The sequence below is a fragment of the Haemorhous mexicanus genome, chromosome 4 (assembly GCF_027477595.1).
Source record: "Haemorhous mexicanus isolate bHaeMex1 chromosome 4, bHaeMex1.pri, whole genome shotgun sequence".
In the NCBI taxonomy this organism is placed as follows: Eukaryota; Metazoa; Chordata; class Aves; order Passeriformes; family Fringillidae; genus Haemorhous; species Haemorhous mexicanus.
In genome coordinates, this window is record NC_082344.1 from 53,016,016 (window position 1) to 53,040,157 (window position 24,142).

At 44.0% G+C, this 24,142-nt stretch overlaps 1 long non-coding RNA gene across 1 annotated transcript; it reads left to right on the plus strand.

Annotated features, from left to right (window-relative positions):
- The first annotated feature begins 23,242 nt into the window (after positions 1–23,242).
- On the plus strand, positions 23,243–24,095 carry LOC132326935 (uncharacterized). The gene is made up of 2 exons (XR_009486373.1): positions 23,243–23,432; positions 23,725–24,095. It is a non-coding gene; the product is annotated as an uncharacterized LOC132326935 (long non-coding RNA).
- The last annotated feature ends 47 nt before the right edge of the window (positions 24,096–24,142 follow it).

Below are 24,142 nucleotides of genomic sequence, written 5' to 3' on the forward strand. Positions count from 1 at the left end.
GAAACAAACTTCAACACCATCATCTGGTACACACCCTTTTGTTGTGTCCCTTCAGACTGATAAATTGATTAACCTTGATGGAACTCCACATGCATTGCCTTCATTTAAAATTGTAAATTAATGAATTTCATTTGTTCAATTAAATCGAGTTTTCACTTCAGCTATGTCCTTAAAAGCAGCTTTGATTTTTTTTTTTTTTTTTTTTACTGTTGACACATTGTGAAAAATTGTACAGAGGAGTTCAGGAGAAAAGGAAGCCAAAACAGGGCCATGAACTGGTACTCAACTCTTCTCCTTAAAAATGCCATTAACTACAATGAGACTTTCATGTTATATCCATTTGACACATTTTTTTTCAACTGTGCCCTAGTAAACAATAACTTATTTGATTTTTTTAAATTTTAGGACTCATATCTCCAATATTTCTTTTTCTCTTCAAGCCAATATGTTTAATAAGTATATTATTTTCATAATTATTCTTCAAAAGTAAAGACCTATCCTGGGCAACATTGATTTCAATAGGAACTTTTCCAGGGAAATGAAACTGAAAAACAAACTATTAAATGAAAACTAAAGAAGTCAAACAGAAACTGAAGAGTTCAATTGATTCATAAGTTCTTTCTGACATGAATATAAATGCAGAAAAAAATTGTATTTTCACAAAAAGAACATTTACATACATTCTTAGCTTAGTTATAGCAATATTTGTTGAGTGATCCTATATTATTTTTCATTTACCATTATCGCCCTATCACAAGAGCTCAAGAAAAATTTTTGATGTTTTAAGAGGTTTCTTAATGAAAAATTCTACAACAGCTAAAAGATAAGTTGGGGAAAAATTGTTAAATTCTTCCATTATTTTTAATACACTCTTTTTGGAATGCACAATCATGCTGCAAATTCTCATCTGAGATCTGAGACTCAAAAAGTGTTTATGAATCATATAAAATGTAAAAGGTAAATTATAAGGCAACAATCTATGACAGATCTATGATTTAAAATTTCTTAAAGTCTGTTTGAATCTCTTATTGGTCTTGATCTTTCACTGAGATTTCTTTTCTCTGGTGTTTACACTCCTCGTAGCATATAAGGAGTAAGTTGGAGAAGATGAACTATCAGCCCTATTTCTGAAATATCTTCTGATTGCTTCCATCTGCATTCTGTCAAAATCATTTGGTAAGAATAATCTGATCCCAGATGACCACGTAAAACTTACTGAAAAATTAAAATCTCTTACAGAGACAAGTGTGTATGTAATAATGAGTTAGGCAGAAAATGAAACAGCACAAAATGATGTCCCTTCAACTCCTTAACTGAAAAATCAATATTTTTTTACAAAAATATTGATTGTAACATTCAAGATAAATCTTGTATTAAAAATTTGAAATGCTAAACATGCTAAGCATTTTCTCATATTGCTATGGCTTTCATGATTAAATCTGAGCTTACTGAATAAGCCCTCTCAAACCAACACTTTGGTTAATTTTATTGGTTTGCAGCAAGCTAATTATTTTTTAAATTCCAAAACTTTTACTGATCCTATGCCTATTATCTTGGCAACTGAAACTTTCTTCAAGCTCTGAATTCTGCTCACTGAAATGGAGGGATGTTCACCATAATCTGTGTGGATTCATTACAATCTATGTTTAACACCACAATGCAAAAGGAGAAACTGCAGAGCAGGAGAGAAGTGATATTGATGAACATCAGACAGGGAAAAGATCTTGTTTCTGAGGGGCAGGAGATGATTTTATCAGCAGAAGGTACCTATTCATTACAGGGTCTGGAGGTTTATGCCTTACTTCCACTGCATTCCCTACCAGAGCTTGTTCCTTCACCTGCAAGGTGATTATGCCTTTCATTATGCCATTCAGCTTTTATTGTGCAAATGTCCATGACCTCTTGACTATCACAGCAGGTTCATGTAAGGCTAGACATAAATGCCATTCACACAAAAAGGAAAAAGAAGAAAGATGCCCCATCCCTGGAAGTGTTCAAGGCCAGGTTGGATGGGGCTCTGAGCAATCTGGTCAAGTGAAAGGTGTCTCTTCCCATGGCAAGGGGGTCAGGAACTGGATCATCTTTAGGGTCCCTTCCAGCCCAGGCTATTCTGTGATTCTATGAAGAAATAGAAGAAAAGTCTTATGAAGGGTAATGGAAGTATTTAGTAAGGGATTACAAATACTGTAGAGAAAAGGAAAGAGAAAATTAACCAACTAATAACCACCAATTTATTTCTTGATGCTATGGGCTACTTAATTATCTAATTACTTATACTTTCAATATGTTTCCAATTTAAATGGAGCTTAGAAGGCCCTCACTATCAGGATGTCATTTGCACAATGTTGAGTAGTAGGAGGAGACTCATTTTTCTAATAACCTTAGATTTTCTTTACAATGTTCTTAATATATAGAGATTTGAGGGATAAAATTGATGTAGGAATAGAAAAAATACATCGAATGAGTATGAAAAGTGTTCTGACAGTCCATCTGATTAAACAAAATTCTCTTTAAGCCCATAATGGCATAATCCACTGACATATGGTATACATTTTGATACACATCCTTGGTATACATTTATACCAAGGGCTATTAAAAGTGAATTTACATTCTTAACACATGGGCTGGAAAAGTACAGTGAAAAAAATGAAAATCTGCACAGAAGGACGGACCTTGCATAATGCATATGCTTTATTCATTAGGCTATAGCACATTCAACTTGTTAAAATTATTTTACAGTACTGAATGACAAAAAAATGGGAAGAACTTAATGTCTTTATGCTTTCTGTAGCAACTCCACTGTAGACAGATCAAACACTGTCTTATTTCACAGATCTGTAAATGGCAACAGTCAAATAAAAAATGCATATCTAAAGAACCCTGAATGGGAAGCTGTAGGAGTGCCAAAAAGTGAAATAGAGTCTGGATGTCCTCTAACTTGTGGTAAATACATTTTTGAGAGCTCTAGGATTATGTTTAGTGGGAGATGCCTCTGTAACTTCATATATTTGCTGTTTGGAGGATGGGCTAAAACAGTGCTGCCAGAGTTTCTTTCTTTTCCTGGTACAATGAGTGATGTGGATAATGTGGAATGTGTGCATACATATATATATATATATATATATATATATATATATATATATATGTCCTAGAAAAATGAAGTGCAGATCACTGGCTTGGCACTTCATCATAGAGCTGTAATGGTTTCCTTTACATCACTCACTCTTGTAGATGAAAGGTATTGATTAAAATTAACACCATTTACATTGCACAACTACACTCCAAAAGTATGCTTTGTGCTTCCTCAAGAAGTTTTCATTCCTTTTTCCTCAGCTAATGTGCCCTTTCTTGAAGGGCAATGCAAAGTAGAAAAAGGAAAAGAATACTTTGGGTCCTTAAGAGCTCCTGCCATGAAGGCTTTCAAAATAGCTGTTTTATGCACTGAGAGAAAGCAACATAAAACTTTAAGACTCTTTTTCATCTAAGTAAAATATGCCTATTTCTCTGTCTGCTGCTGATTTATGAATGGTAATAGTAAGAGCATTATAGTGGCAATGAAATGTCTGTGATGGCTTATTGACAGGAAACTCTCCACAGCCACAGTCACACTTTAAGACTTTGAGACTCTAATGTCTCATTGGCCACAGGAGGCAAAACTCAGGAAGAGTTGAGGTTTTCTCTTGTTCAGATAGGGCCTCTGAGAAGGTGCCTCTAGATGTCATTAAGCAAACTCGGGATATGGTCATTTTACAAAGAAGTTGGAGAAAAAGAGGATTAGGACTTCAGGCCCAAAAGAACTGCTCTGGTTGGAAATTTTACATTCTCATGGTATGAAGCGACATATATATAAATATATAAATATATAAATATATAAATATATAAATATATATATATATATATATATATATATATATATATATATATATATATATATATAGGCTCCTGGGTTTCACCAGTGGAAAGAAAAAGGCCACTGAGCCTTGTTTATCACCCAAAAAGCCACTCTCCACTGTCCTTTTTGAGAGATTCTATAAACAGCATTATACTTCTGTAGATTTGCTGCTTTTATCATTTTCCTGCAAAACAACAAACCAAGTGAATGCACAATTCTCATGTAACAATGAACTGACCCACTTCAAGGTCTCAGCACTTTTCTTTGTCTGTACTTGTGAACATGAAACTCTCATTTTCGATGGTTGTTTATGTCAACCAGGATACAAAATATACACAGAAGTCATACAATAGTTATTTGCAGTTCCAGCTTTTTTTTTGCCTACTACCACAGGAGAGCACAAGCAGAAAATTCCAAACAAGCCAAATCAGTGAATTGTCTATGTCAGCTAAATAATATTTGCTGATTGAAGTAGATGAGGAATGAAAGCTCAAGAAGAAAATCTTTAACACTTTTCTTTTTGGCTGAGTAGTTGCTTTTTTAGCTCTATCATTCCAGGTGAATTTTGTGAAAAAAAAATCCAAGGGTTTTGAAAAGCCTATGAATAGAGTCAGCTATTCCATACTTTCATGCCTGAATCCCCAATATTTAAAATTCAAAACAATGTGTGAACCAGGACAGAAGGATGGATGCAGCACATGTTGTATGGGTGCATTTTTATAAGAAACATCAGTAAATGACAGACAAGGAAATTATGACTGAGAAGACTAGAAAAATGCTTATATGAGTTTGCATAGCAATTGCATCCTGCTACAGCTTAAGTACCCCTTGTGCAAAAAATATCTCTGCATTTAAATTAAGCGTGGAAATAGCTGGGTTCTTTTCTGCTTTACAGTGTCCTGGGAATACTACTCTGACCAATGTAAACCAGAAGCAAACTTAGTCCTTTTGAGACTTCTCACTTCTGTAGCAGTTTTAACTATCCTGTTAAATATCTTTTTCAGAATCTGCCTCTGTAACTTGATGACAGCACACTGACCTTGAAAGACAGAGGAAAGTCGAAGCATAAATTTTGGGTAGAAGGGAGAAAAATAGGGAATAACCTATTTTAGGGAATAACCTCTAGATCTAAGAACCAAGGAGAACTAGTGTAAATACTGTTTCACAGATACTTATCATCTTTCCTGACTTCCAACAGACCAGCATATGAAAACACACCAGTGGCCTCACTTGTATGCACTTTAAGAAATAAGCTTCATTTTCTTCATCATTTGACCCTTTCTCTGCCCAGCAGTCACTTTCAATATTTCTGCACTCTCCTTCATTACAATCCCCAATAACTGCAGTTAAAAAATGTTTCATGTATACCAGTAATGATTTTGAACAGCCCAGAGTAACCTGTCTTTCAAAACTGCCAGAGTTACTCAAAGCTGGAAATGCCTGAAGAACTTGAAACCTGGTTTGCAGCTGTTTATCAACGTTTTGCAAAGGCTAAAAATTTTTTTTAAATGTGTGATTGTGTAATGCTTACATAAAGACAATAAGAAAACAGAGATGCTTTTCGGTTTTTAGTGAAAGTAGGAGTTGAGTGTTGTTTTGCAAGCCTAAATATCTCCAAAATGTCATGTATGTCTCCTTATCAGAATATTTCCAGATACCTTATTTTAAGTCTTTCATGAAATTACCATATATTTTCAGAGCATTAACCAAGAATCAGCATTTTGCTTTGCTAAGTCAATAAAACAAACAGTGAAGTGTTATCACAAGCTGCTTGATGCCAGGATGCTTCATGTTTCATGCTGAACCAAATCACATTAGCCAGGGAATGTAGGGAAGGGCTCCACTCAAATTGTCTCCAGCATGAATGGGAACAAGTTGCTCTCTTTATGTTCTTGAAACCTGAACCAAAATGGCCCTGCAGCCACATCTCTCACAGCTGCAAGATGTGGCTGCTGAGCTGACTGGCAGAGTCTCGCTTCTAGGACAGATTGGTGCTCCTGAGCCTGTCCTAGAGGGCTCCAAGACCATGTAATTATCCTTTTTAGCCACAGCAGGGTGGGGTGGCTATGATGCTGTTTGTGCACCAGAGGTTTAGAACTTTGACTTTGGACAGGGAGGGACACTCATTTTCCATCAGTGACAAGTCTCTAGTTTCCCCAGACAACCTAAGTCCATGAAAGAAATTACCCCTGTAAGATGGTGTCAGTAACTTGAGAGTGGGTGCAAAAAATGTGTTTGATCCCTCAATCCTAGACCCATAGGGACATTTTCAGTGATTGCAGCAGTGTGGCTTCATGGAATTTCTTCCTCTATTTATTTCTTCTCCTGGTTTAATTAGAAATTTCATAGCCATAACCTCTCTATAAAATTTAATGCTGTCTAGAGGTAATTGAGGTTTATGTAAATTTTTATGACATATTAATGGCTTGACTAGAAGTGAAACTGAAGACTATTTCATAAAGGAAACTGAAGACTGCTAATGAAAGATCTCTAGAGTCAGCGTGGAGAGACACAAGACTGCTTTTCACCAATATAACTCTAAGCTGAGCTAGCCTACTTCCAAATATTACATTTAAACCTTTGGCTATTAACAAAAAAAAAAAAAAAGAATATATAGCTATAGTTTCCCATACAACCAGTGGTGGAAAGGAAAGACTTCAATATACTAATTTTCTTGAACATTCTGAACTTTTTCTATCACAATATGCTCAGACCATTTGGAATTTTAATGCCTGGAAATAATGCCTTTTAAAAGTGCCAAAGAATTTTGGGGAATTAATTCCTATTAGAGCAGATGAGAATACAGTACCCTTGGGAAAGATAATGTATAACAGTTCTTTGCCTTTGGGTTCATCTCTTCATAAGAGACCCATCTGATCACCATCTTAGCATTTTATTACACAGTACTAGTCACAGAAATTCTTATTTCTATGTTTTATATTGCTACTGAACTGTGTAAGGATCAAAAGCAATCATTTTTAAAGGAACTGCAGTCATTCCACTCCCACAATATTTTATCTTCTCCTTTCTTCTTCCATTAAAACATTGTTGTTGTTGGGCTTCAAAGTCATTGGGTTTCAACTGAGGAAAACCATGTCTTTCATCACAGCAAACTATTCTCTTCAACAACCTGAAGATTTTTATGACAATTTATCCATCAGAAAAGGGGGAGAGGAAGTGATGATTCAGTATTCTAAACACCTTTAACACAGCTCTCAACAGAAAAATTAACTTTGGATTTAAACAACCTTTGACTAAAGCCCTATATGATCAAAAAATATGCAATGTGTATTTCATTAACTTCTATTCCAAGTCTTGCTGGATTCAAAAACCTTCCAGCCTCTCCTTAGGATAAGTTTCATAGGGAATAAAAGGTTTTCTCTTTTGCACTTCAAGTATTTAGTTTACTTGACCACACAATTTCTTAGTAGCCTCCAGCATGTGACCCCAAGAAGGAAGATTTGGCAACTGTTAGAGCACTTAGGAACTATAGAGGTAAGATAAAGAGTATTCCAGGAGCAACAGTAGATTTGCAAATCAGCTTAATTTTTCCTGCTCCTGGAAAAATTTCTTTGAAGCTGGAAGCCATGTGTATTCAGAAGATGGAATGGGGAGAAAATGCTTTGAGTGTCCCAGAAAGCTCTGAATCAATTAGTGAGTATTTGTGACCAGGTCAGTGCTTGCACTGAAATTGCAATGGAGCTCTATGCTTCAGATCAGAGCACTACCAGGTGGTCTAAAAATCCCATCAAGAGAGGATTTTCTGTCTCCATGGTTAAGCTATTTCCACTTTAATAACTGACTAGACATGGAAAACTTACATATGCAATTTGTTTGCAAAGGCATGCAGCCAGAGGAAATGTCAACATTTTACCACAGAAAACCCTATTAACAATATAGGTAAGCAAAATATTTAAAGTAGAGGAAAATAGCATCAGGTAAGAGCTTTAGGATTTGTGTATGTGTGTGCAGGACTCATATATATATATATATATATATATAAAAATTTTGTTATTATAAATTATTATTTGTATAGGAAGAGATAGGGTTTCAGAAGTGAGTTTGTCTGTGGTGGTTTTTTTTATTTTTTTTCCACAGGCTTTACAGAAATTTGGTTTACAAAATGTTTGGTTTTGTTTAAGGATTCTCGCAGTAAAGAAAGAAAGAAAGGTATGTCTCATACCTGCCAATATGAAGAGAAATTAAGCTACTAGTTCAATAACAACACTAGATTCCACTGAAAGAGTTCCAGTGCAAGCACGTATTTTCATCTTTACATTAGTAAGTTAGGGAATAAGTTTTGTTAGGGAGTTAGGGAGTAAGTTTTTTTTACCCTACCAAAAACAGTATAAGCATTTCCCATGCTTTCTGATTAAATGTATGTTTTAGTAATGAAATGTGGGAAGTGAATCCTATGGATGCCAGTACCTCAAGAATTTTCTTCTTTCTTTTCAAACTACATATACTCAGGTTTTTCAATTTCTTTTGAATTTGAAAAGCAAAGCTTTAACCAAAGAGACAAGACACAGTAATAATGACATCTTACCATTTCAAATTATTAAGGCTATTAAGACTTTTTCCTCTAGGATGACGTGTTCTCATGTGGCAGAGTTTTGCCATCAGTTCAGGTGAAAGAACATGTACACCTGTTTCATCACATGCCTTTGACACTGGCTTCACTGCTTCTGCTCCTAACAAATCCCACTGACCCACACACAGAGCTGTAGGCAATAAAGCCCTCAGCAGAGGTAGCTGCCTGACTTCTAAGAAACCAGTATCCTGTTGAGTTGATTCAGGGGGCTTTTCTTTGCTTGAATGTTGTGACATTGCCACTGACTGCTAACCTGAATGTCACAGGAAGAGTTGTGCTGGGAAGTTATTTCAGATCCAATTCTGACATGCTGTTACTTCAGAGCTATATTCTGATGTGTTGCTGTTATATTTCTGCAAAGTGTGGTTGAACTTGCTTAACATAAGTATCTGAGCTGTTTGGCTTTCTTTGCCATCTTTCTAAAGTTTGCTTGGTACTAGAGGTAGTTAAAAAGGTCGTTTTAAGGCCAGTTTGGCTATAGACATGAATTTTTCTTGCTATAGTGCCTTCAGAGGATCTATACCATCTTAAATATAGAGGTTTGGGGGAAAGAGGGTGTTTATTTAGCAGCAATTTTGGTCAGTGAGTTGGGGATTTTAACTGTTTTGAGTATTTTGTAGTTCTGGACATCTATTACCTGATATACCTGAGGCATAGGGATTATGAGGTCTGCAGAAAGTTCTGTCTATGAACATGATGGAAGTTTTCTTTGTTGTAATAGTTTGCAAGAGAAAAGGATTTTTTCTTTCTTGTAAATTATAAACTACCTCTATAAGCTGTTTTGAGTTCTAAGCTTTCTGATTTTTACTAGCTGAGACCGTTTATTCAACAGATTTTCTTTGATACAAAGTATGCTTTATGAAATACAGTACTACTTTTTTCTGAAGTTTGTCTGGATCAAAGCTGGAGCCTTGCTGATTGTGACAGGATTATCTAAATCTGCATGGATAATAATGCAGAGTGATATAAATTACAGTACAGTATAAATTATAGAACTTTTATCTGTCTATGGTCTTCAGTGTAGGATTGGTTTTCTGCAGGTTGGTCAAGACTCTTCAGATATATTTCTGAGGCTGTTTTTACAATAAATAAAAGTCAAGCTAATAATTTTTGCAATGCTAGAATAAAATCTTCAATTAAAAATTAATACTTTTTTTATTAAATAATTTTGACAATTTCTTGCTTTTTTTCTTTGCTGACCCCTACATTATGGACAGGTATTATATCATTAGTTGTCACCTAGCAAAATTATAAGACCAAGTTTGAGTTTTACATTCTTGGCTTTTAGCACTGCAGTAAGCATTTAAAAATATTCAAGATTGTATCCCATGTAAGAATAGCCAACCACAAAACATTTATAAAAGGGTCTATGCCAGAGGTATGCAAACAGATCATAGCATCCAATCCTCATGTATACAAGCACATGCTGGACATAAATAAAACTTCCAGTGCTGTTTCTGAAGCTCTGTCTGGTAACAAATAAAACTTCAAACTTTTTTCTGAATTATTTTTAGTCTCGTTGACTCTAGTATTAATTGCCATTTTCTCCATGGTTACCTATTCACAGCAGAACTACCTGCCTCCAAACTTGTCCTGTGTGAACAGAAATCTAGAGGATTTCAGATCACCCACAATTTATGTGCTCTCATTATAATGACATGCTCAGAATTATCAGAGAGAAAAAAAAGTGCATTGCCCTGAAAGTTCCAAGGTTGTCTGCAGGAGACTCAGGACACAGTTACCAGTAATCTCTGAAAGAGTCCTGTATGCAGGAAAAGAGAAGTAAATGCAGTTTAAAAGCGGTCACAAGAGGTTGTCTGAAGTCTTTATGAAAGCTGACAGTACAATAACATCACCTGCCTCTTGGTGACCATGGAGTGGATTGGCCTTTCTTCAGAATAATGCAGTGCATGCTAAAAAGGTGCAAGTTTACAGCTCAACTAGAAAAACATGAGCTGCATAGTTATTCAATAGGTGACAATCTGTAGGATGCATAGGGATGGATGACATTCTCTATACATAGCTTCTGTGAAAAAATAGAGCTTATTTCTGCTTCTACAGAAAAAGAACTGAAAATCTTCCATTTAACCATGCTAAGGCATACAGACTGCAGCAGAATTTCCAGGTGCCCATCAAATAATGGAAAAGGTGGAAGGCTTAAAATGAACAATTGACAACACAGAAGTCATTTTTGAAGCAAGGAAGAGCAGAATGTCCATGAAGATTTTGGGAGCAGGAGCAAGAGCAGACTGTACAATGACTTACAGAGAAGCAAGGGCTGTGAAGACTCTCTAGCTGAGTTAGTTGAGGTTGCTGAGTTAGCTGGTGCATTTTAGCCTTTCTTCTGGAATAGAAATTAGGTGATATGTGTGATTATGGGCTTGTTTGGAGTAGATGGAGAATTCATGGGATGCTTCCTTGACCTTAATATTTGGATAAAAAAGCCATTTGGCCATCTCTTGCTGAGAATGTGATTTAGCTCTTGACTGAGCAGAGATATACAAATACAGTTTAGCTGTTAATAATTTTTTAGTCTCTGTTGTTTGTAGTATTCAGGCAGCTTAAACAATACTCTTAAAGAATACTCTAGAAAGCTGAGAGCCTGATGAAGTTCATAATTCTCATAGTCTGGTGGGCCCTGCGTAAAAGAACTGTGAATTTACAGGGAAAAAAAAGAAGAAAGTATCAACACTAAATTACAGGTTATGTGTCATTGCATGCTGTAAATCCCCTTCATTAGCACTTGTTAAGGTATTCTGGCCAAGAGCTTAACAGAATACAAAGAGAGAAAGGAATTAGAGACCCGTAAAATTATGGTAGATAACAGTTTGTTTCCAGTCAAAAGAAAAAATCTCTGCACCATATATATAGATGATGTGGTTTTTTCCAGCAATCAGTTGCCTTGTTGGCTTTGCAGAGGAATATCAGATTCCAATGTATGATTACAAGTTTCCTGTAGGGAGGATTTTCTCCAAAGAATTGTTTAATATTGTGTCTCAAGTTAAGTGTGCAATGAAAATACATTGACAACTCTGAAAACTCTTACACTTTGACACTCCAAGCAAACTATTTTGGAACAAAAGTCTTAATTCTCATGTCAGGTGTTATCTGGAGATATATTATCACAAAAGAATTTTGCATCATGCATTTTGCTGCTTTAGAGTCAATAATTTTTTCATGAAAACTTGAGTGGCTAGATATAAAATGGCATAGTGGCATTCTAAAGACCTTTTAATACATTTGCATTTCCTACCTTCTGCTGCATAGGTAAAAATTACAGGAATCCACAATAAACAGTAAGATAGAAAGGAACTATGGTCAGAATACTGAATAGCCTTACAAGGCTATAAAGTGGGTTTTTTAAAAATTATTTTACTTTTTGTGGGTTTGAGGGGAAAATAGGCCTTTCTTTTAGTTGAGGTTTTTGTGTCCTTGGTGACTACTTGCTATTTGTCGGGGGTTTTTACAGTTTTCAGAATACCATGAAAAATGAACTACCTTGGGCAGGGGGCAGGGAAAAAAAGGTCAGCAAAGCAGAGCTGTATTGTGCACTCAGTATCGAAGGCAGCAAAAGAGTTCAAGTATCATGAGATTTTAATTTGCTCGTTAAACCAAAGCATCAAAATAAACCATTCTAGAGTCCTTTTCATGGTGTTTATGAAAAAGAAAACTTATATGTGCAGAGAGACTTATTTTTCTAAATAGAAATTTTGACTGCTCTGCATGAAGAACGCAAGCAGTATTTTATTTCACTTGAGAGTTATCAGTTCATGCACAATAGAAATGTGTGCAGCAGACGTGCAGTCATGGAAACTGCATGTGTCAGTCTGGGATGAAATTAAGCATTTTATGTGGGGATGGGTGAGTTTGCATTCAAATGAAGAACAAAACACTTTATCGATGGCACAAGGTGTACTGTTGCAAAGCATTCACGTCAGTTCCTTATTATAATTGCTTTGTTGGCATGAAGTATTTGCTTTTCATTTTGAAGTTTCCAGAAAATATTTAGTGTGTACATACTACAAATGAGCCTAGTAGTATTTTTCCTGCATTTTTTTCCATAGTGTTTTAACAATTTCCATAGGCTGATACTGCAAGGAGAATTGTGCTTGCAGAAGAAAGGTTGAACTAATAAATCAAGACATTTAGCAGGGACTTGAAAGGGCTGAGGTAAAGCATAAATCTGAATCTGACAAAAGTGCAGTGCTAACTTGGACAGTAAAAGAACACATGGATGTCTTCCAGGCCCCATAGAGATGTGAACATTGTGTTCTAAACCAGTTGCCACTTTCTTCAAACAGCACCTGGTGTTGTCAGTGGGAATCAAGAGGCAGAGACTGTTCCTCAACAGTAGATTGTTAAACACCATCAGATTTTCTGGGTGAGAAGAAAAAGGGCAAGTGCCCCAACAGTTGTCATAGGTTTGAGGTGAGGCTGACCCTGGACAACCTGGCCAGATATCTTCCATTCATGGAGTCATGCCTGTCTTTAGAGAAATAGAGGGAAGAGTGTTGGAAAGTGAACATTGGAAGACTTCTCCAGAGAACTGCCAATCATTCAGTCAGCTCCATCTTTTTTAGAAGTAATCTGGTATGGAACAAATACCAAGTACTTCCTTATTTTCTTGTTTCCATTTAATATTAAAAAAAAAAAAAAAGTATTGAGGAGGCTTGAGAATTTCAAACTGTTTGGATTACATGTCTTTAATATTTTTTTCCTATCTGTGTGAGACTGAAATTTAATGACTCAAACAATTGTTATTTTGTTGATGATACATGGTAACAGCCCAGGTGCAGAGGGATGCACACCCACTACTAGAGGATATAAGGTGGAGTTTGAGCCAGACGAAAAAAAAGGCTCACAAGATGCAGATCCTGCTAGGTGAGATAATGCTTTTTATAAGCAAATATCTCCCCTTACACAGCCTAAAACCAAAAAGTGTTATGCACAGGTATAAAACTCCTCCACCCCCTCCCCAGGAAGAACCATGACATTCAGAGGACTGAAGATATTCATCCCTTATGATGGAGCATAATTGGTTCAACTACACTGATGTGAGAGGTAGCTGTCATGTCTTTCAACATGTCATCAACCATCAAAAACCCCCAAAACTCTCCCAAATTCATTTCTGAACGGACTAGGCATGATCCACAGTGTTGCATCAGACATTGTAAAACTCCCCCACCCCTCAGTGGAGGTACTTGTGTGTTCCCAGATGAGCCAAAATATATTTTAATCCATTGAACTTTATATTCCACGGGCTTCTTCCACCCCAACAGATCAAGACTGTGGCCATCGCTTTTACCAATGGATGTTGAAATTGCAGCAAATAGTTCTCATTGCTGGATCCACAGGTGGTGATGCTGTTCTATTATTATCTTTTCTTTTCTATTTTTTCTTTTTCTTTTTTTCTTTTCCTGTTTTTTTTTCTTATTTTATGCTTTTATATGCCTCCGTTTCTACAGATAATAACCAAAATGGCTTCAGAACTCTTTTCCATTGCAACCAAATTGTTCTGAAATAAACCTGCCATATACATATTTATAACCGCCACTCACTTAGTGTCACTTCCCCCTAATCTGTCCCAAGGGATCTATTACTAAGAAGAATCTCAGTTACCCTGCCATAAGGGGTAGGTCGTAATATCATCTCTTTTTCTGGAAGTAGATTATTTTCCTATTTTTTCTTTTGTTTTACCTTGAAAAACACTGTAACAGCACAGGCATTTCATCATACCACTTTAGTGTTAACTCTTAAGCAAAGCCTAGTGCCTGTGCTTTCATAGAGGCAGTATATGCTTAAAACTAACTTCCATAGCAGTTGATCTCTCAGTAGGACAAATTAGAAGTTGAAGAGGTTGCTACACTTAATTAGCTATAGAAATTGAACTAATTTCCATTGTGAAAGGAAAAAAAAAAAAAACTAAAACCTGACAGTGGTCAGAGTGCATGAAATTCTGCTCCAAAAAGCTCAAAATGAACGTGCTTATTATCAAGTTATTTCTGACATTTTTTAGGAGGAATATTTCTATGGTTCGAAGGTTTAGGAGCAGGAGCACATTGCTCACACCTTAGCTACTCCTGAGTTCCCTGGAAAGGAGCACTGTCAGATTCACCAGTGAAGAAAAGGATTTGAATGTCTTATAACCCTGTCTTCTTAAAACATCAGTGGGGATTGAATGTGGTACCTTGTGCTGGGTGATGAGCCAAAGTCCTGTATGCAGTGTCACTGAAGTCACTACTGTAACGTTGGCAATAGAGAAGCTTCAAGGATTGATACCCTTCATACCAGGGGTATGAAGGCATTGAGTTAACTTTTACAGAATCACAAATATCTGATAGAAAATGCAATAGACGTATCTCTTCAGGACTCTGTTGATAACATTACCTTTTTTAGTAACAATTTGATCAGTTTCATTCCCAATGAAGTGTTTCTTTGAAAACTTTTAATACCTTATTTCCTCAAGTATGCCCTCTGTCTAGATGTGCTGGTTTTGGCTGGGGTAGAGCTAACCTTCTTCACGGTGCCTAGTATGGGGTTATGTTTTTAATTTGTGCTGAAAACAGTGTTGCTATTGCTGAGCAGAACTTTCACAGAGCCATGGTCTTTTCTGTTTTTTATACTGCCACACTGATACCCATGGAGATATATGGAAAATACGAAAAGACACAGATGGGACAGCTGACCTCAGCCAGCCAAAGGGATATTTCTCACCATATGGTGTCAAGCTCAGTATATAAAGACAGGGGAAGAAGGGGGCAACATTTGGAGGGATGGCATTTGTCTTCCCAACTCACTTTTATGTTTTTGTTTCCATAGAATGTGTGTTGTTAGAAGGGACTCAACAAGAGCCAAGTCCAACTCCTGGGAGCCTATTCTAGAGCCCAGCCATTTATCTGGGTGAAGAACTTTTTCCTGGTATCAAACCTAATACTACCCTGACTCAGCTTCATGCTGTTTGCTTGAGCCCTGTCACTGGTCACAAGAGTAGAGAGACCAGTACCTGCTCCACCACTTCCCTTGTGAGGATGCTGAAGACCACAATGATATCTGCCCTTAGCCTCCTACAGGCTGAACAGAAGTGACCTCAAATGTCTTACAGCTTCCCCTCCAGACTCTTCACTATCATCAAAACCCTCCTCTGGATGCTCTCTGATAGCTTAATGTCTTTTATACTGTGACACCCTAAACCGCACACAATTTTTGAGATAAGGCTGCACCAGCGTGAAGCAGACCAGGGCAATCCCCTCCCTTAGCTGAGTGGTGATGCTCTGCCTGGTGCACTCCAGGACACAGTTGCCCCTCCTTGCAAGGGCACTGCTGACCTATATTCAACCTCTCATTCCCCAGTCTATACACACAAACAGGGTTGCTCCATCCCAGGAGCAGAATCCAGCAGTCAACCTTGTTGAACTTCACAGGGTTGGTGTTTGCCCATCTCTCTAATTTGTCCAGGTCTCTCTGCAGGGCCTCTCTGCCCTTTAGGGAGTTAACAGTGCTTCCCAGTTTAATGTCATCAGCAAACTTACTTGTATTCCTTCAAGTCCTATGTACAAGTTGTCAATGAAGATGTTGAGGAGTACCAGGCTGAGGATGGAGCCCTGTGGAACTCTACTGGTGACCAGACACCAGCTGATGTCACCCCATTCCCTGTAACTCTGTGCCAGACCCGTGAGCCAGTTGCTCACCTAGTGCCTAACACAGTTATTCAGCTGTGGAATGGACATTCTGTCCACAAGGACTGTGAGACACAGAATCAACAGCTTTGCTGAAATTCAAAAAGATTGTATTTACTGGAGTTCCTAGATCAGCTAGGTGGGTTACCCAGTTGCAGAAGGATATCAGGCTTGACAAGCTGGACTTTCTCCTGTTGTGCTGTGCTAGCTGCGATGGAACCTTGCTTTCCTGGAGATGGCTGAACACCTGCCTGCCCATGAGAAGCCATGAGTGAACTCCTGGTATTGCTTCCTTTTGTGTGCATGGCTTTACCTACTAAACTGTCTTTAACTCAACCCAGATTTTTCCCACTTTTACTCTTCTGATTTTCTCTGATACCACTAATGAGGGAGTGAGCAAGTTGGCTGCATGGTGCTAAATCACTGGCTGGGGTTAAACCACACAGGACTACGTTATAGCTAGGTTATAGCTACATGCCTGGATAGTGCTGTGGTTGCTACACGTGTCAGCAGAAAAAATGAAACATTTAAATTCAGCTAGCCCAGTGACAGTAGCAGGAATATTAGCTGTAGCTCACTGCAGCACCCAGAGTGTGTTTCTGAGGCCCATGTAATTTATATCCCAGAAATGCTTTTGCACATACGAAAGCTGATGCTGCTGTATCTTCACCATTTCGGTGATATATACCCATGTCATATTGAGATTTCACTTTGTGGTTCACAGCAGAAATGACTCATGCTAGCAGCCAGACCATGTTCTATGATATGTCCTTTCCCTGCTCCTGTATACTGGCATGTGTTTACAGGTGGGAGATGATTCAGAATCAAAGGCTTTAATAAGGCAGGCTAAATGCCCAGCTCTATTATTCCAGGATGACCCTTCCTTTTACCTGTAAAATTTCTGAAAGTGCAATGTGGGTTGCACTGAGAAAAGCAATAGGTTTTTTGTGGTCACAAAATGGGATAACTGCTACATAAATGTTGCTAATCAAGGACTGCTTAATAGTGTATTTACATTATTTAAGTACTAATACCTAACATAAGTATGGATAATTTGTCTAAGAATACTACCTATTTCTTTTACAGAACATTAGCAATCATTTCAGCCTCACCAAACACAGCAGTATTTAATCTGTCTTTTTCAAACTGTGTAAAATCATTCCAAATCATATCTTCTCTTTATCTGAAAAAAGAATATTAGCTTAGATTTTTAAGAAAGATGTACAAGAAATTTACAGGCCTCATTTCTCTTGTAGGATAACCTTTAAAAATTAGTATCTAGCTGCTTATGTATGCTGATGGATGTTATACTCAGAATTTCACAGTCAATCAAGAAATTGAAAACAGATTTACTACACAATAAAAAGGATGATACCAAACTAAAATGCAGTAAGTTCAAGAAAATTACTCTAAAGTATTTCAAGGGGCTATATTTTTGAATACTAGTGATGGTTTTTCCTGTATTATTACTTATTATTATGTGCCTTTCTAGCATTTTCTTAGTTTTGCACATTCTCCTCACTCCTGAAGCTTTGTGAAAAACTCTCACAAGCAAGGCAGAAAATTGATTGATGGATTACATCTGTAAGAGAGAAACTAATGGCTTTATATTGTTCACTTATGTCGACTGAATAAATGAACAAATGGAAAAAAAATAAATAGTAATGCTATAAAAGGTGTGGCATGGAAGAGAAAAAATATATTTCAGAAAAAAATCATGGTTGTTAAGTTGATGGCTCATGATTGGCATGTGTTTATTTAGGCTTTAAAAGAATAATTTTTCAATACCTTACCAGGAAGAAAAGAGAATTGTAATTATTAAAAAGCTAAGGATTGGGAGCTAATAGTGTATTTAAAATTGAACAGAGAGACTTGTTGTTTTCATGAATGCATGGAAAGTAAATTACAGAACTGGACTATTTACTATAATCTGATTTCTATATTTTTATACGTAGGAGATTTATTCCTTTCATTCTTTTCACACATTAATGCCATCTTCCCTATTTGGTGTGTTTTAACTCTTGGCAAGATGCGTTTGCCTCTTGCTTGCTGGAAGCTGCTCTGCTCCAGGGCCGGCACCCAGCTGGGCTGTGCGGGCTGGGCACCGCGGAGAGCCCTTCCCTGAGCACTTGGTGGGTCTTGGTGTGTCCAGGGCTATGTTGGACACTTGGGACAACGGATTCCTTCGAACTGGGGGCACCTTGGGTGGGGAGGGCGTGGCCCCAGGGCACGTGGCAGCGTGTCCCTTTGTGACACGGAGAAGAAGGTTCACGGTGTCACCAAAAGGGACAGCGTGTCTGAGCAGCCCTTTGTGACACGCGCTGACATAGGCGCTGGCAGCACCACGGCCACGCCAGAGTGCTCGGTGCGCGCAAGGGGACAGGACGTGACAGAGCGGTGCTGTGAGGCGTCCCCCCACAGCCTGCTTGTTCGTTGCTGACCCGGAGCTTTTCCGAGGCATTCCTCCTGCGGCTGGCCTCACGGCCAGACCTCGGGATTCAGGGACTCAGAGCTTTTCCGAGGCACATCCCAGCCCTGCGGCCGGTGCCCTCGTGGCCAGGCCGTGGGACTTGGCGACCTCGGTCACGCGCGAGGAGTCTCCTGTGATTGTGGCAGGAGCCCTCGAGAACCGAGTTCAGGACTTGCTGTCCTGTAGCCTTCCTGAGGCCCCTCTGTTGCAGGTGCCTGCAAGGCACGACTGCAGCACTTCCTGACTCTGACCTTGCTGAGGCATCTGTCTCGAAGGTGCCCTCGAGGTCAGACAGAAGGATGGCAGGCAGAATGCTCAGCCTGCTCAAGGGGCTTCGGGGGAAGAAAAGGAATGGTCCTGCAGCTGCCCCAGAGGAGCAGCCTGCAGAGCCGGAGCAGTTGCGGCCGCTGCAGGATGGTGAGTGGCAGAGCCGGGCCGCAGGGCCGGTACCTGAGGCCGGCCTGGCCCAATCCCATCCCATCCCATCCCATCCCATCCCATCCCATCCCATCCCATCCCGTCTCATCCCATCCCATCCCATCCCAACCCATTCCTGTGGACATACCCACGGACGGGATGGGACAGGGGCCGGGCCTGCCCCCCGATGGCCGTGCTCCATCCCTTGGACACCCAGAGGGCTGTCCCTGCTGGGGGAGTGCAGGGCTGGGCTGTGTTCTCCGGCCTCTCCCACGACGCCTCAGCTCTGGCTGTGCGCTCACTCTTCGCCAGATGCAGCCAAGGAGCAGGCTCAAGTGCAGGACCCCCCCCGTGGCAGCTTCCGCAGAGCAGCCCAGGTACCTGCGGCCATCCCCACCTGAGCCGGGCCTCCTGGCACTGCTCAGCCTGGCTCCACGCTCGGAGCAGACCATGTAACGTCCCTCTCTTCCCGCCCCTTCCTTCTGCTGCAGACACTGCGGAGGTTCCTGCGCCTTCGGCGCAGAAAGACCAGCGGCCCCACCACCGAGGGCACGGCCGAGCCCGACTCCGGGCCCAGCGAGCTGCGGGCAGAGGATGCTGCCAGCACAGCATCCTCAGAGTTCACAACAGTCTCGGAGTTGGAAACGGCCGAGGGCTGGGCGGAGGCTGACATGGCCCTGGCGGAGGGCATGGCCACCACTTACACCCACCTCGAGGGCATCCCAGAGACTGAGGCCATGCCCATGCTGAATGTGAGTCCTGGGCCCACTCTGGAGTTTTTCCAGATGGGTGTTTCTTCTCCACAGCATGTAAGCAGCCTGGGGGCAGGGCTGAAGGCCTCCCAGGATCACGCAGCCCCTCAGGCCATGTGCACTGGGCCCCTTCTGCCCCATCACAGTGGGCAGGGAAGGCAAGCACTTCTTGGGGGAAGCTGGGGAAGTTGCTCCCTTGGGCAGCATTCCAAGTCTTCTCCATGCCGCTTCCTCCAGGTGCTAGCCGCGGTGAGTGACATCCTTCAGAGACTCACTACCTGTATCACCGTGGACGCCGGGCTGCAAATGGAAATCCTCAGCCTGACCGAAGAACACCCTGCCCAGGTGGTGAGGAGCCTCCTGCACTGTGCTCCAACATGTGACAGGTACAGGGCACAACTGCCTCGAGAGCTCGGTGCTCACGGGCCCGTAGGGCCCCTCGCCCTGTACAGCCTGTCCAGCGGGGTCTGCCAGACAGGCGGAGAGCACCGGGACCCTCAGGCCCCTCTGTTTCCTGAGCCTGCTGCCACGCTCCCTCCCGGCCCAACGCAGCTGCACGGGGCACGGTACTGACGCACAGCTCTGCTCCCACAGAGCCGCCGCGCTGATGTGGAGGGCCATCGGCACCTCCGAAGTAGCCGCAGCTGAGGTGCTTCCAGCACTGCTCTCCGCCATAGAGCAGCAGCCAGCGTACGGCGGGTTCTCCTGCAGCGGGGACAACAAGGCCGTCTTTGCCCTGGCTGTGAGTTTCTGGAGCTGGCCTATGCTCGCCCTCCAGGTTGCCTCTCCAGCAGCTCTCCATGCTCTCCCCACCCTGCAGCTCCCTGCCTGGGCTGAAAGCTGGCCTAGGGGCAGCAGGCTGGGTGCTCCCCCTGCGTCTCCCCTCGGGCCCTGCCTCATGGATACCCTGGCACTGCCTCAGTGTGCTTTGTCTCTTGCAGGCAACTCTGGCACTGTGGAGGATCGCCCCCATGTCTGAGTGGCACTATGCTATTCTGCTCCACTCTCCCCAGCTGTTCGTGGCTCTGCTCCTGCAAGTTGTTACCACCACAGAGCAGACGCCAGAAGACGTTGAGACCCAGAGCTTCTGGAGAGCGTGCCGGAAGGAACACGGCCTTCCCAGCAAGCCCAACAGGTGCCAGTCGCCCTGTCCTTCCCACGCCCTTGTGGCCAGGGCCAGCGCTCCCAGCGTGACCCGGCCTTTGCTCGGCACACAGGTTTGCAGTGCAGACCACGAAGGCTCTGCTCTCCAGACTGGGCTTTGACAAGAAGCTGGTGGCTCTGGAGCACAAGCAGGTCTGGGAGAAGCTGCTCTGTGCCAACACGCAGCACTATGCAGCGGGTCTGCTGGCCAGGTGAGATCCCCTACTCCCCGCCACCACTGCCAGCATTTGGGCCCCGTGCCCGCAGTGCCCCACACGGTCCCCAGGCTTGTAAGCGAGAGGGCCTTGTCACGGAGGGAGGGCCGAGCAGACTGGAGAGGCTGGGAGAGGAGGGTGCCCAAGAGCAGCCGCCTCCCAAGGGGCCCATGTGCCCTCGCAGAGTGCTGGGGAAAGATCAGACCTCCATGAGCTGCTCCTGGGAGAGGTTTGCCCGCCCAGCTCAGGGCCTTGGTGCCTTTTTCCCCTGCCAGGGAGATGCGCCATGGCTTGACCCCCCTGTGTCCCTACATGGCCTCGCACCTGCTCAGCCTGCTCATCGAGAAGCAGCCACGCTGGCATCTGCCTGTCCTGGCCTTCTTTGTGGAGGTGAGCCTGATGGCCAGCGCTGCCTGGCTGAGCTGCCTCCCAGCTCTCTGGCCTCTCGTAGCTGCAGCCGCCTGGGACGCTGCCCGCGCCGGCCGCTGCTGCCTAGGCCCGGCCCTGTGCGGCTCTGGGCTCCTTCCAGCCGGCTCCCCTGACACCTCCCTCCTGTGCCTTTCAGCTCCTGGAGTGCCTGGACTTGAGCATACACGGTCCCAGCGCCCTGTTGGTGCTATCCAGGCACCTGCCGAGCGAGTGCAGGGACAGGCTGCGCCTGGCGCTCAGAGGCCTCGCGGTGCTCCGCAAGGAGCCCTCGCTGGTGAGAAGGGGGCACGGGCTGAAGCCGCGCTGGCAGCGTGGGCCTGGGGAGCGCACACCTTTGGGCTTGGCTGGGCTTTGGCAGCAGAGGCAGCTGCTCCCAGCTCTCCTGCCTCCCTCTTCAGCTGCCCAAGTGGCCCAAGCAGCCGTTGGTGCTGCGGTTGGTCACGGCTTCACAGCACAGCCTCGTCTTGCACACAGGCCGGAGGAATATGTGGCCTGTATCAACGCCTGGTGGAGCAGCTGGCTGATCCAGATGCAGAGATGGTCTGGATGACCCTCTGTGGGCTCACGGATATGCTCCAGGACAAAGACCTCGAGCCACCCAGCGCCACCTTCCTGAACCTGGCTGAGTCCCTCCTGCCACTCTTTGAGAACGTAAGGCTCTGTGCCCCCAGCCAAGGGCACTGGACGCTGCCTGGAAACTTTGTGCCCTGTGCAGTTTTGGGCCTTTGCCCCAATGAGCCTGGAGTAGTTGGTGCTTAGGACTTTTCCTATCCTTGCAGGACAACAGCCAGGTGCGGCTGCTCTCCATTCAGCTCTTCTGCAAGGTGATGGAGCTGGTAGCGGAAGAGGGGGAAAATCCTCTCACGACAATCGTGAGCCAGAGCCTGCTCCCTCTCTTCTTGCGCTGGCACGACGAGAACCTGCACGTGGCCAAGGTGAGGGTTCGTGTGATGCTGCCACATCCCTGGCAGGGGGCTCGGCCGCCTCTTGCCCTGGCGCCTCGCGGGCTCCAGTCCTCCCCTGGCCTGGGCACAGGGACCCAGGTGCCATGCCCCGGGCTCCGGTGCCACCTGTAGCTCTCTGCTACTCTCCAGTCCTCTCGCAAAGCCCTGCTTCGTGCGGCACGCTTCCTGAGGAGGAGGGATCTCGAGCAGCTGCTGCTGAAGGGGCAGCAGATGAAGTTTGCCGAGTGCCTGGTAAGGACAGCCTGGGAGCCCCAGCTGCAGGCTGGAGAAGTCCCCTGCTCCCGGTGCTCAAGGCGGGGGGCTGGCAGCTGTGCCCCTGCCCAGCGCAGCATCTGGGCCCGCCAGCCTGCGCCCCGCACGCTGCTCGCTGGCCCGGGCCGTGCGGGCCGGCTGGGCCGGTGCCTGGCGTGGGGAGCGCCCGGCCGAGGGGCAGAGCCCGCGCCGAGCCTTCCCTCCCGGCGCTCCCCGCAGCTGCTGCAGGACGAGAGCCGAGCAGCCGAGCACCTGCGCTGGGCCCTGCCGCGCCTGCAGAGCCCACAGAGACCCGTGCGAGGGGCGGCCGTCAGGATCATCGGTGAGTCCGGCGCCCCTCCCTGCCCCCGGCCCGGCTGCTGCCCCGGCAGCGGGAGCCGCGCCCGGGCCGCTGCAGCCCCGCCCACCTTCGGCGCGGCCGCCGCCCTCCCGCAGCCGTGCCCTCGGGCCGCGGGGTGGGGCAGGGGCCGGCTGGAGCCCTGTCCGGGGAGGAGGGCGTGCGGCCCCAGGGCTGGCAGCGCCCGTGGCGCGCAGCTGCGCCGCCTGGGGCCGCCACAGGCTCTGTCTTCCCAGGGGTGGCCGGCGTGCTCGTGAAGTGGCAGAAGGAGGAGCTCCAGGTCCTCAGCGAGGGTGAGTCAGGGCAGCCGCAGCTGCGTGGCAGCGGGGGCCGCCGGGGGCAGCTGCAAATCCCGGCCCCGGAGCTACAATCCGTGCCCGGGCTGTGGAGGGCTCTGCTCCCCGTGCGGACGAGGGACGGCAGGGGAAGAGCCCGGAGAGCTATCAGGGAAACGGGGGGGATCCGTGGCCGGCACCTTCCGGCTGAAGCCATGGCAAGAGCCGGCTGGGATGGCCCTGGCAGGAGGCTTTCCTCGGATTCCCTCAATCTGGCCTCTGACCCTGGCTCCGTTCCTCTCTCTTCCAGCTCTCCAAGCCCTCAGGGAAGATGAGAGCCCATCCTGCATCAGCGTCCTGATTCAGCTGGCCTTCGAGAGAAGATCTGCAGGACTTCGTTCCTCTGCTGGATCAGATGTACCATCGGCGTCCATCGGCGATTTCCAGCTCCCACTGAAGATGGGAGCACCTGCAGAGCAGGATGGACCAGCTGGAGCTCCAGGCACAGCTCTTGCTGCTCAGAGCTGAGCCTGTGGGAAGCTCCAGGAGCTCCTGCCATCTCTCTCCCTGTTGGCAGCTCCCTCCCTCCAGCTCTCAGGCCCTGCCCACTCCCTTTTTATGTCTCCCTGCTCACCCCTTTGCTTCGCTTTCCCTTAATAAACAGTTTGGTTTTTCACTTGAGCCGCGTCTCCGTGCAGCTGAAGCGGTGCAAAACCTGAGCCCGGGGA